The 10,242-nt window shown below is 40.7% G+C and overlaps 1 protein-coding gene across 1 annotated transcript in view; it reads left to right on the top strand.

Moving 5' to 3' along the window:
* The first annotated feature begins 6 nt into the window (after positions 1-6).
* The window catches only part of SNX2 (sorting nexin 2), a 43,235-nt gene continuing 32,999 nt past the window's right edge, over positions 7-10,242 (top strand). Inside the window, exons 1-2 of the mRNA XM_015564382.1 lie at positions 7-97; positions 5,398-5,515. The gene's annotated coding sequence lies outside the window, so the exon portion shown is untranslated. The remainder of the gene's footprint in view (positions 98-5,397; positions 5,516-10,242) is intronic.

The raw sequence follows: 10,242 nt of genomic DNA, 5'->3' as shown, positions 1-10,242 counted from the left end.
GAGGGAGCCTCCTCCGCTGGGGGACGGGAAGCCCGCCGACTTTGAGGAGCAGGAGGATGGAGAGGACCTTTTCACCAGCACTGTCACCACCCTCGAGGTGAGACCGCGTCACCGGCGGCGCTGCGCCCCGTCGCTCATCTCACCTTCAGGAGCCTTTTCCCTGCATGAACTTGTCCCTGCCCACCCCCGGCCCCCCACCCTCCTCCCGAGCTTGCCAGGACTTGGTCGGGAGGACGCCTGTGCCGGGGGCCCCACTTCAGGCACCTGTCAGTGCGCTGGAGTTGGCGGGGGCGGTTAGGCCTCTCGGACCCGCCGACCGGCTCGGGGTCCGACCTGATGATCCCCGGAGGGGCAGGGACTGCGCGGAGCATCACGGCGCCCTTTTCCTGTTCAGCTGGTCTTCCCAGGTGTTCCTTGCACCTCGTCCTCCGGAGCGGAGAAGGTCTTCCCCTGGGTCCCAGTGCACGACGCCGCTCTCCTCTCCGGGGCTACCTCCGCAGCCCCTTCGGGGAGGTGCTTGCTTTCCCCTCCCTGGGGACGGGGCGCCCCCGAAAGGGGAGAGCAGTGAGGGGAGCGCCGAGCCACCCAGCCGCCCCGGGGAGCGAGTGGGTGGGTGCACTTTCCCCGGTCACGGCCCGACAGGAGCCCTGAAGGTGGTGCCTCTTTTATTTTATTTTTTTCAAACTACCTGGTAGGTTAAATGCATTTGACCGGTTTTGTCTTCTCTAGTTCCAGTATTTTTTTAAGGATCGTAGTGTTTGTGAAATATAAAGTTGAAGGGAGGGAGTAGTCCAGGAAACTTTGTGTGTGTGTTTTAAGTTGCCGGGGAAGAAATAAAAACAGATCCTCACTCCCTTTTCCTCTTTTCTCGCATGGTCAGCGATCTGTGAAACCAAGTGTTCCTGTTTTCTGTCAGAGGAAACACCCTCTATGAACTGAACTGTATTGGGTCCCTTTTGTTAAGTTCACGTTTGAATTTGCTTTGCATTTGATGAGAGCACACACACCTCCGAACCCAGAGTTAAGTGTGCATATGTGTATTCAAATGTAAGCACATTTCCAGAGCATTGTTACCTCAGGCTGTACTTTCTGATAAACTGGGGTTTGTTTGTTTTTAGTTAGTTTTTTTTTTTTTTAGTAAGCTTTCTTGTCTTGTTCAGCTCTGCACCAAAGCAATTGGAAATTACTGTCAAATAGTCTGTTACCTGAAATTCAGTTCACCGGGAACTTCCGGGAGCAGTTTCAGCATTGACCACGCTCTGCTCATTGTATTTGTAGGGACCAGCCAAAACTTACCTCCCCTCAGATTATATGCTTCTTGGGGCCAAAGACAGTGAGTGCCTTGATCATCTAAGTGTTCCTCACAACATCTTGAACATCTGTATTTAGTAAATGTTTGCAGGATTGTCAAAATCGGCATCTCCGAAGAATTAGTAAAAAATGACCTTGCCAAACAACCTTTTGCGGTTAGTATCCTTTTAGACCTTTATGCATAACTGTACAGCTAGCTACCTTATATGTATGTTAATGTCTCGGCCGGAGGATCCTGTCTTTCCTTTGAGGGCAACAAAGGATCCACTAGAAAGGGTCAGGAGAAAGTTCACTGCAGTCAACTAGATTACTGTGAGCACTATTCATTCTGTTTAATTGACATCTTTAGACTTGAGTAAAGAATTGTAAGCTGTGTTTGTTTCCTTTGGGGGACTTTCAGCGCTCTAGTTTTTTGCAAATAAAAAAAGGAGAGAAAGAAATTGATGCAACAGCAGATTAAAAGGTAGACATTTTAGGATTGTAATCCTCATCAGGTGACTTTTAGAAGAAATTATGAGTTTATTTCACCTGGTGATAAGATACACCAATGAAGATAACATTAGATAGCCAGAAATGGTTTATGGGCTAGAGATGTAGATTTGGGAGTCTCATAAACTTATTGAATGAGAACACTAACCCAGACTCTGTTGAAATATAGTCCCTGCCCTCATGGAGTGTTTGAACCAACAGGAGTAAATATTAATAAACATAGCTGTGTGACCAAAAACCTGCAGTACCGGGTGATATATGTGTAAATGAAACATGCATACAGTATGCAGATACTGTAGAAGACTGGAGTGACTTAACTGCATAGAAATTATCTTTGGAACCCAGAAAGTGGGTGACATTAAGAGTAAGTAGAGACTTTTTTTTTAATCCTCCCCCAAGGATATGCTTATTGATTTTTTTAGAGAGAGGGGAAGGGAGAGAGAAACATTGATCAGTTGCCTCTGTACATGCCCCAACCAGGAATGGAACCCACAACCTAGGGTATGTGCCCTGACCGGTATTGAACCCGCAAACTTTTTGGTGTAGGGGATGGGACAATGCTTCAACCAGCTGAGCCACACAAGCCCGGGCATTAGAGACTCTTGATAAAGAGGAACTAAAGTTTAGTATCTCTTGTCCCAGCGCTACAGGGTGGTAACAGTGCGTCATTTATTTTTTCCTCTTTTGTAATCTTAGATAGGTCTTCTGGGGTGATTGGGCCAAAACTGGCTTTCTGACATCCCCCGAGGGATCCTGGATAGCGAGAGGGTGCAGGCCAGGCTGAGGGACCCCCACCGGTGCACAATTGGGGCCGGGGAGGGACCACAGGAGGGCTCCAGAGTGTATCTAGCCCATCTCACCCAGTCCCGATCAGGGCTGATCGGAGCCAGGGAGAGACTGGGGGAGGGCTCCAGGTCGTCTCTGGCCCATCTTGCCCAGTACCGATTGGGGCCTTCCAGGGAGGGACGGCAGGAGGTGGGCCGGCAAGGGAGGGGCTGTGTGAGGGCTCCAGGGTGTGTCCAGCCCGTCTTGCCCAGTCTTGATCAGCCAGACCCCAGCAGCAAGCCAACCTACCAGTTGGAGCGTCTGCCCCCTGATGGTCAGTGTGTGTCATAGCAACTAGTTGAACGGTCAAACACAACACTTAGCATATTAGGCTTTTATTATATAGGATGTGATAAGACAAGTAGATATTCTGTGGGAGCATATAGGCCATTCATCTTCCCAGACATAGCTAGAATTGAGGTTGTCTGAACATCTTTCAGAAGTAATGTTTTAGTTTATTTGTTTTTAAATTCCTTCAAGTGAAAATGGTTAGGTAAAGGAGGCCCACCTTTGTGAGAGTTTGAGTGTGTGAGAATAAGCTCCTGAAAGCAAAGAAAGCCTCTCCTTTCAATTTTCCAATAAAGAATTGAAATTTTTAAAGCTCTGAAGAAATGCTCTCATGTCATAGAGGACAGTTTACTTAAGAAGCTGACGATAAAATCATATGACTTAGGAGTGGTGGGCTCAAAAGATTATTCATTGTATAAAAGGTTTACTAATTATAAAGAAAAAAAATAGATAATTTACCCTTACTAAAATTAAGATCTTCTATTCCTTAAAATCTACCATTAAGAAAGTGACATATACTGGGGAAAAATATTTGCAGTATATGTCTGACATGACTAAGAACTTTTATCAAGAACATATAAAGAATGCCTACAAATCAGTAAGAACAGTGGGCAAAATACTTGAAGAGACCCTTCAAAAAGAGGATATTCAGATGACCATTAAACATATGAAAAATTGCTGAGCATCATTATTCATCGAGGAAATGAAAATTCAAACTACAGTAAAATACACTCTGCACCTGCCATAATAGCTAAAATGAAAAAGATGGACTATGTCAAAGAATTGACAAGGAGTAACTGAAATTTCCATATTTTGCTTGTTGGAATGTAAATTATATAACCATGTTAGAAGATTGTTTAATGATTCAGCTATTCTGTAACTCCTAGGTACATACTAAACAAATTTGTTATCATGTTTGCTAAAAGATAGATGTGTGTGTGTGTGGGTGGGTGGGTGTATGTATTAGAAAGTTCATACATTATTCATAGTTATAAAAACTGATAGCCATTCAAAGGCCCATCAACAGTAGAATGGATTAATTGTATATTCATACCATTGAATATTTTACAGCAACAAGAATGAGTAATCTATTACTACATACAACAATGTAGAAGAATCTCATACATAACATTAAGAACAAAACCAAACACAAAAGAATATATTCTGTATGGTTACATTTTATGAAGAGCAAAAACAGGAAAAACTAATCCATGCTGGTAGAAACCTATGTAGGGGAAGGGTGAAGAGTGGAAGGGAGCATGAGCAGAGCTTCTGGGTTTTGATGATGTTCTCTTTCTTTCTTTTTTCTTTTTTTTAAATTTTTTAATTAAATCTTTATTGTTCAGATTATTACATTTGTTCCTCTTTTTTCCCCCCATAACTCCCCTAGTTCCTGCCCCACCCTCCGCCCTCACTCCCCACCCTCTGTCCTCATCCATAGGTGCACGATTTTTGTCCAGTCTCTTCCCGCATCTCCCACACCCCTTTACCCCCCAAGAATAGTCAGTCCAATCCCTTTCTATGTCCCTGATTCTATTATGATCACCAGGATGTTCTCTTTCTTGATCTAGGTGCTGGTTACACAGGGACGTTGGGCTTGTGAAAATACCTAGCTGTGCACTTTTTTTTTTAACCCCTCACCCGAGGACATGGTTTTACTGATTTTAGAGGGGGAGGGGGAAAGAGAGAGAAACATCTATTGGTTGCCTCTCACATGCACCCCAAACAGGGATTGAACCCACAACCTGGGTATGTGGAACCCTGAATGGAACCCATGACCTTTTTGATGTATGTGATGATGTTCCAAACAAGCCATACATGCCAGGGCTAGCTGTGCACTTTTGACATGTTATGTTATGTTATTTTTGAAGAGTATTGCTTTTAAATGTTATAAGAAAACTATAATAAAGCTGAAAGCTTTACAATCTAGATTCCATTATATTGGTCATTATACTTTAAGGTTAAGAAGTACAGAAATAGTACCTTAGCTGAATTAAAATTTAAATGTTTGGGGAGAGGACATAATTTTAGACTAATAGTAATCTTAATTCAACTAGTATTAAATCTTCCTTTTATAATAAAGCAGCATTTTGAACTTCTTACAATTGTAACATGTTTTCAACATTTGGTTTAGACTATTATATACTAATCAATTTTATTATATATGACCAAAGCATTAAATTTTGTTTTTGTTAATTATAACACAACATGAAAAATTTGTATCTCAAAAGGGGTAACTAGAAAAGATTTTCTTTTTTCAATTTTAAGTGACTTTTTATTAGAAAAAGAGAGAAGATGAGTAAGAGTGTGTTTTGGGTTCATTCTTACCCTCAGAGGAGGAACTATAAATAACTGCTTGTTCTTGCTCCCCTTTCTATCAAGGGAGTGTCCTAGTTCTGTAATGTATAGAGACATAATTATAACAGATAAACATGCCAATCCATTATGTATTACTGGTTGTTGTTTTTTCTTTTTTTTTCACAGTCAATTCCATCTTCTCCAGAACCAATTAGTCTTCTTACAGAAGATGTTAGTACAAACTCCAATGGTCCAAAACCTGCAGAAGTTGTGCTAGAGGATGACACAGAAGATCTTTTTGCAGGTAATTGTGACTATCTTTGTTTATTTTAATAATAGGCAATTGTAGTGTGTATCCTGTTAGAATGTATTCTATAAAGCAAAATTAAAATTTTGTGTAAAATGTTAGCGGTAGCTTTTCTTGTTAACTACTAGATGGATAAGAAATTTCTAGTTAGATAACTTTGTGAAAAATATAAACTGTTGAGAAGCAAAAATGTGATATTTTTCTGGTTTTAATAAATCACATTGTAATTTCATTGTTTTGATTAAAGTTCAGAGTAAAAACTAATGGTTGTGTCATTCATATTTTGAGAAATAGTGGTGATTATACTTTTTATTAATTACATGTTGTCACAAACCAACATTAAACTCCGGATTTAAAAATTACTTAATTTATAGTATATATATATATATATATACTTAAAATCTGTTTTAATACATCAGTATTTACCACCTCTTGCATTTTGATTCAATTTTAGGTGAGTAAATTGATGTTTGAGGAATTGAATTTTGATAAGAGGTCAGGGTTTGGTGTAGTTCATTCTACCTTTAAAAAAATTGGACTCTCTTCAAAACAATGTTGTGCTTAAAAATTAAAATTTAAGTACAATTTAATGTTTGGATATTAAAAAGTCAAATCCTTAAAAGAATGACACAACATTTTAAAATAGTAACTATGTGTGTTGAACAGTTTAATTTACTTGAACTGGCCTTCATTGAGTTAAAATTTAATATTATGTCCTTAACTTTTATAGTATTTGAATATTTAAAACATTCTGAATTTTTAAAAAATATATATTTTATTGATTTTTTACAGAGAGGAAGGAGAGGAATAGAGAGTTAGAAACATCAATGAGAGAGAAACATTGATCAGCTGCCTCCTGCACACTCCCCACCCGGGTTGTGCCCGCAACCAAGTACATGCCCTTGACCGGAATCGAACCCCTAAGTCCGCAGGCCGATGCTCTATCCACTGAGCCAAACCGGCTAGGGCCATTCTGAATTTTTTATACAATTATGTTGAAGATAGAGTCCTCCATCACAAAGATCTATATAAGTTCTTGATTGGTCAGCTACGTGAAAAGCTTTCTCTGTAGCCCTAGCCGGTTGGGTTCAGTGGATAGAGCGTTGATCTACGGACTGATGGATCCCAGGTTCGATGCTGGTCAAGGGCACTTGCCTAGGTTGAGGGCTTGATCCCCAGTGGGGGGCATGCAGGAGGTAGCCGATCAATGATTCTCTCTCACTGATGTTTCCATCTCTCCTCCCTTCTCTGTAATCAATACAAATACATTTTTTTAAAAAAGAAAGAAGAAAGAAGGCAGTTGCAGTGCAAATTCTGCATGATTCCACTTATATGAAGTATCCAAGATAGTGAAAAAAATTAAAAAAAGAAGTTTTCACTGTAAATGAATTTATGTATTTTAGCATGTCAGAAAATTTAAAATATTATACCAAACTAGAGGTCCAGTGCACAAAATTCATGCACTCGGGGGTGGGGGTTCCTTAGCATGGCCTGCACCCTTTCACAATCCAGGCACCCTCGGGGGATGTCTGACTGATGTCTTTGGCCTGCTCCCCATGGGGAGAAGACATAAGCCGGCAGTCAGACATCCTTAGTGCTGCTGCAGAGTAAGGAGAGGCTCCCACCACCACCGCTGTGCTCACCAGCAGTGATCCTGGCTTCTGGCTGAGTGGCGCTCCCCCTGTGGGAACACAGACCACCAGGGGCAGCTCCTGCATTGAGCGTCTGCCCCCTGGTGGTCAGTGCACATCATAGCGACTGGTCATTCTGCCGTTCGGTTGATTTGCATATTTAGCCTTTTATTATATAGGATACCAATCATATCCCTCCTTTTTTATAGCTACCTAACAACTTAGAGAAAAATCATAGTTAAATAAAGTTGTAATGTTCTTTTGTTTCTTTCCTTTCATGGATTTTTCCCAGGGAGTCCTTAAAAGCTTTTTCATATCATTTGTTTTGTTCTAAAAGTTGACTCCTTTCTCTACTAAAATAGGTAGTATTAATCTAAAATTGAGTGTATTCCTTTTCTAATATAGGGTCATGTATAGAAGTTTTGTATTACCCATTTTATTAAAGACTCCTTTACCTTAAAGTCACATAAAATGCTGAAACCGGTTTGGCTCAGCGGATAGAGCATCGGCCTGCAGACTGAAGGGTCCCAGGTTCGATTCTGGTCAAGGGCATGTACCTGGGTTGCGGGCACATCCCCAGTAGGAGGTGTGCAGGAGGCAGCTGATGGGTGTTTCTCTCTCATCGATGTTTCTGACTCTCTGTCTCTCTCCCTTCTCTGTAAAAAATCAATTTTAAATAGATTTTTAAGAAATGCTGAAACTAGAACAACAGAACTGTGTGTGTGTGTGTGTGTGTGTGTGTACGTGTGTACACATGCATACACATGAGCACAAGGAATGAGAATTTTGGATTTTTTTTGGAGTGTGCAGTTTGCCACGTGAGGAATAAGCAATGATATTTATTTACCCACTTAACTTGATTAGAAAAATCTTTTTTTAATGTTTTAGTCTGTCTAGCAAGTCTATCCTATATAATAAAGAGCTAGTATGCAAATGGTTGTCATATCATCACACCGTAACGGCTCAGATACTAAACACTAGGGAGAGAGGAATGGGGACCAGCCAGGCACAAATGAGCTCACAAGAGAGGAATGGGAACCAGTGAGGCTGCGGCCTGGGAGAGGGACAAGCCGCCTGCTCTCTGGTCCCAGATGCCAGTGGCTGTGCCTGCAGCCCGGGAGAGGGACAAGCTGTCCGCCCCACGGTCCTGGGCACCAATGGTTGTACCTGCAGCTGTGGCTCAGGCAAAGCCACCCGCCCACAGTCCCCTGTGGCTGTGGCTGGCCCAGGTCCTGGGTGCCTGCGGCAAGCCAGAGGGAGGGAAGCCCATTTCCCAGGTTCCTGCAACCAGCCAGGGGAGGGAATCCTGGGTCCTGGGTGCGGGGCGAGGCAGAGGTCGTTAGGGGCGATCAGGCAGGCAGGCAGAGGTGGTTAGGGGTGATCGGGCAGGCAAGCAGGTGAGTGGTTAGGAGCCAGTGGTCCCGGATTGCGAGAGGCAGTCGAACATCCCCCGAGGGGTCCTTGATAGGAGAGAGTGCAGGCTGGGCTGAGAGGAAACCCCCCCCCCCCCGCATGAATTTTGTGCACCAGGCCTCTAGTACTAAATATTGTGATACAAATATGGTCAATGCCCATGTTTGTTTTAAAAGAAAAGAGAATAGGGACTAAACACTAAACATAGTTATGTTTCCTTTGTTATTTGCACACTTTTTATGATTTATCTTTTTTCTTAAACTCAGCTGCATGTCATAATCTGATCATTTTTATATGAATGAGTTAATACTACACTTGCATCTTATTTATGAAGACTTTAAGTAGACATATCATTCATTCCCCCTTCTATAGAGGAGTCTGGTTCTAGGAAACCATAATAGAGAGTAGCAATGTTACCAGAATGGTGAAAACTATTGTCCAGTAATAAGACCATGTACTTAATTTATTTCTCCTATATCAGAGGAGAGAATATAGATATTGCTGTAGTGATTTAGCCATTTTGATTTTTAAACCATAAGGGGATTAGATTATATTGGTATGTACGCTAATGCATTTTATGTAGCATTTCAAATATTAGTTATGTCAGAAGTGGTATCAGTAAAAGTTCAAATGTGTATGTTACTATTGTTAACTTAGAGAGTGCTCACCAAATAACGTTGGCTTCAGAGCCCCTCTCCACCATTTGTTAGTTACATCCTGCACTGTACTTCACTGAGCATACTTTAGGAAACTGTCCTAGAGGAGTAAGTGAGGGTGTGCATATTGGAATTGTCTTAGACTTAGAACTTGTTTCTGCCAGGACACTTAGCTTATTTCTTTTTTTTTCTTTTCTTTTTTATCAAATAATAGCAATTGTAAGTTTAATGAGTATTCCTTTGTTTAAAAATTCTCTGGTGTCAATCATATGTTTAAACTGTTACTTAGCTGACATTTGTGGTTGTCCTCAAAGTATCTCTTCCAAAGAAAAGTTAAGCTTTATTCTTAGTACCTATGGGGCATCTTCTGGAACCTTTAGGTCTGTTTTAAATTAAATTAAGCTTCATGAACATGTTACTTTACTTGTAATTTAAAAAAAAACTCATGAAGGATTTAAGGTAGACTATGTATTAGCATGCTAAACCTAGGTTTGTATCTATTTATTTCTATTTTCCCCCTCCATATTAGTTACTTAGATCATATTTAGTTTTTATTTTGTTTATGAAACAGCTTATCAGAGTCTGTACAAAGAATACAAAAACCTGATTTATCAGTGAAGTAAAATATGATTGAAAAGTTAAAATGACTTTGAATTACCTGCACTGATATCTTAATAAAGTTACAATGTCTTTCACAGTTTTTTGTCTATGGGTTTGTTGCCGGTAACAGTACCTCCTTCAGAGAATTTTGATTTTTTTATTTTGTTTTGTTTGCTGCCTGTTGTTTTACTTGTTTCATTATTAAAGCGCTTACATCCCTTATCTTTAATATTGCTTTCTTTCTTTCATATATTTACTACTTATTAGTTTCATTTTTTTTATTGCTTAAAGTGTTACAAAGGGTATTACATATGTGTCCATTTCCCCCCCACCCTTGACAGTCCCCTAGCCTCCCCTATCCCCCAGTGTCTATGTCCATTGGTTATGCTTATATGCATGCATACAAGTCCTTTGGTTGATCTCT

Source organism: Myotis davidii, unplaced genomic scaffold (assembly GCF_000327345.1).
Source record: "Myotis davidii unplaced genomic scaffold, ASM32734v1 scaffold159, whole genome shotgun sequence".
NCBI classification, from domain to species: domain Eukaryota; kingdom Metazoa; phylum Chordata; class Mammalia; order Chiroptera; family Vespertilionidae; genus Myotis; species Myotis davidii.
Note: the sequence above shows the minus strand (reverse complement) of the source record. Positions and strands in the feature narration are given on the sequence as shown.